This window comes from Atta colombica, unplaced genomic scaffold (assembly GCF_001594045.1).
Source record: "Atta colombica isolate Treedump-2 unplaced genomic scaffold, Acol1.0 scaffold203, whole genome shotgun sequence".
NCBI lineage: Eukaryota > Metazoa > Arthropoda > Insecta > Hymenoptera > Formicidae > Atta > Atta colombica.
Window position 1 is genome coordinate 325,500 of NW_017259298.1, and position 3,565 is coordinate 329,064.

Genomic DNA, 3,565 nt, shown 5'->3' on the forward strand with positions numbered 1-3,565 from the left:
CAACCTATTTTAAAATGCAATTTTTATATCCACTGGATTGCTAATCCATCCATATTTTGTAATCGATGTTTAATTATGCGTGGTTTGGTAATTTTAATACTTTAAAACTGGAATTTGCGTGAATGTAAATGGCTCGAATATTGGGTAGAGAGGGCAAAAAACATTGGAAGGTGAAGAATGACCACTCAGATTCTGATACGTGAAAATTGCTACTAGACACTGCAAACAACCGCCATATAATATATAAATTATGCACGATTTCTAAATCGTTCATTGACTTTAAGACTGGTGATTAAAGTTGACAAATTTAATTTGAATTAGGATGTAACCTCAATCTAAATTTTTTTTAATAAAGCAAGCAAAAAAATTCTTTAAATTTATCACGATTTAAGTGAGTATTTTAATTCTGATACTAAGAAAAAGATTTGTGAGGTGTTTTTAAGTTGTACTATATACATTTTTATGTTTAAAGTAGCGTCTACGATGAGATGTTAAGGCATAAAGCTTTGAGCTTTAAACTGTAAGAAATTGCACAATCAGAATCGAATATGAAAGGAATGATCAGCTATGATTGATTAATTAATTTCTTAAGGTTTAAGTTTTACGTTTTAAAATTTCGTTGTAAATGCCGCTTAATACTCTGTAAACGCGCTTAAAAGCAATTTATTTATTATCAAGCATTAAATTGAAAAAAAGTGGAAAATGTGAATGAGTGTGTATTAACTTTTTATTTTTCTGAGTTTACGAAACATGTAATAAAAATTAAATGTAAAGACAATAATCTATCTATTTTTTGTTCTATTATTTTTTTAGACTTTGTCTTTATAGATTTTATAGTATATACATGCTTTCTAAGATCTATGAATTTCCGGATAGTAAATTCTCTCAATTTATATTAAATTTCAAATTTTGTTAATTATTGTCAACATTACAAATATTGTTAATAACTTAATCGATTTATGTCACAATTTTGAAAATGTAATTTTTAGAAATGAGAATTTCCTTATATGTTTTTACTTACGTAATTATTATTTATATTAATGTACTCACAGTATATTTAGGAGGTATAGAAATAGCTTAAACTAACGAGTCAAAAATTAGAAAGGTGACAGCAATTAATTATGTTTGAACGCGAATTGATTTTACGTTAACTGTCACATGCGGCGGATAAATCGAAACTGTGTAACAAATGTACTGCTTACACAGATATATAGAAACGCGGTCTTACAACGATAATCGGTGACTTCTCAAGGCCGCGTGTAATTTCGCGATACTGCACAAACTGGCCTTTTAAATCGCCTCTTATCGGGTAAAGTTAGGTAATATTTAAACATTTTAAATTATTAAATAATTTGCTGGAATCGTTAAAAATTAATTTTATAATTGATTGTCATATGTCGTATATATGTTCATTTAATTTCATTTTGCAAATCATGCGTTTGTTCTAAAACACCGTGATACCGCTTTGTAGATAGTTGCAGCGATTGGGTTCGTTAGAAAATAACATTCTTAGAAGTTAGTTGCAATCAAAGTTTGCGAAATGAATGAGGTAAAATGATAAAAGATATTGTCCGTCGTAAAAATTACAAAAAATCTTGGAAAATATTTTTAAAAGACACAATTAGATTTACCACTCATACTTTTTTTAAGAGTACATGATGTATTCTTTTTTGATCGTAAAATTTCTGGTTATTAACTAAAATTTTATATTTATAAAACTTTTAATATAAAAATTATGTTTTAAAAATCTTATTCCATTAAATACTTTCATTTAATTTATAAAAAATATACCTCTTCCTTCCGCTTCCAGATCATATTTTTTTTTTAAATGTACTTATGTAATCTTTCATTGTTTTTTCAGATATAACTCTAAACGCGCAGTAAAATCTGTGAAAGCGATTTGGTAAATAACAAAATAGATGATGGTAAAAATAAAATCTAATTAATAAATAATTAACTTATGATAAGTAATTGAAAAAACTTATAATAAGTGATTGAGAAATTATGAAAAATTATGCTATTGCTTTTGTGTGCGCTAATGCTATTTTGCTAAGGATTCAGTTAATTGTATCGAACATAAACCGCCAACTATTTAAAATATTCCATAATTGCTGTTAGGTAATAAAGTTGGAAAAAGAGCGGGAAAAAAATGGCATCAGCGATAAATGAGCAAACTGAAAAGTGATCGAAAAAAGTATAAGTCCAACATAAATCTATTTTGAAAAAGTTATGCTTCGATAATGATTGCCCATGATCTGCCACTACCATCCAGAATGCATTTCTTCAAGATATATTCCCAAGTAGAACACAGAATCATAATTAATGACGTTTAATTCTGTCCGATGGTTTGCATCATTTGACATCTACTCTGATTAGAGAAAAATTTAACAATTTTTTTATTCTCCAATCTTGTGGGTTGAATTAATGATGTTTCATGTTCTTTTATTGCTAGAGCGTGTAACGTCGATCAATAGCAAAGCTATAATTTTCCAACCCAGGTTAGTGCAAACCCGATCGGGCTGAAAACGTTATAAGTTGTAACGTGATGTAAGTCATCGTGACGTTATTTGTCACTTAAAAGTAAACTTATAAGTGACAACGTTATATAACATTATGATAATATTTTTATGATGTTATGTATTATATATGTTATATATTATGATTTTTATGTTCAGCTATTTTCCGATTCTTTAAGACGGGATGAGTATTTCTATCTAGACTTGCAAGTTGGTGGGTAATATCAAAAAGGGAAGGAATCAGATATACATACGTGCTATTGTGCGCCATTTGTCCGATATATGGAAGCGAAGTTGGAGTGAAAAAAGACCGAATTAAAAGTACACACAATCACCCTCATGACAAGCTGGACCTAACCTTCGGAGCTATTAACTAAGTGTATTTAGGAAGAACGCTCTAAGTGATCAATGAGGTCGCATCTTCAACGTCTACAACATTCTTCCTATAAATATAACGTTCTTTCTATAAATCGCTGATTTGTCGTCTTAAAATTCAAAATAACTTCAAAACTTGACATGATAAAGTTTAACAACATTACTTTTTGTGATAAAAAATCTATATAAAACATCTACTCTGATTAGAGTTATTTAATAATTTTTTGGTCTGGATAATTAATCAGTAGTATCACAAGTAGAAATTGAAACAAAAAAGTGTTTATTTATTATAATGAATTTATAAAATTTAACAACATTATAAATAAATATTCATTATACATTAATATTTGAAAATATTTACAAATGTTCATATTACAATTAAAGATATCAGGGCTTGGTCTTATTTCAAATAAATTTATTTAAAATATACATTTTAAATAAAGAAAAAATTAAAACGTTATTTAATATTTATTATTTTAAATAACTTCTTCTGATCTATTTCTTATTTAATATTTTAAATAAGTTGTATCAGTTTTTTATCGATTTTAAATAATTTTTTGGAATCTATTTTATATTTTTTTATTTTAAATAAATTGCATCAGTTACGTTACCAATCAGTAAAAGTGATGATGAATAGTTCAATTATATTTATGATGAAGTATATGTGTGGGATA

The 3,565-nt window shown here is 27.1% G+C and overlaps 1 protein-coding gene across 2 annotated transcripts in view; it reads right to left on the reverse strand.

Annotated features, from left to right (window-relative positions):
* LOC108687257 (lipase 3-like) overlaps positions 1 to 1,167 on the reverse strand; it is an 8,329-nt gene extending 7,162 nt beyond the window's left edge. The window contains exon 1 of one of the 2 annotated variants that reach the window (XM_018192937.1): positions 1,051 to 1,167. The gene's annotated coding sequence lies outside the window, so the exon portion shown is untranslated. Of the gene's footprint in view, positions 1 to 1,021 lie in introns of both variants that reach the window. The other variant, XM_018192936.1, reaches the window with a different exon arrangement.
* Positions 1,168 to 3,565: the final 2,398 nt, after the last annotated feature.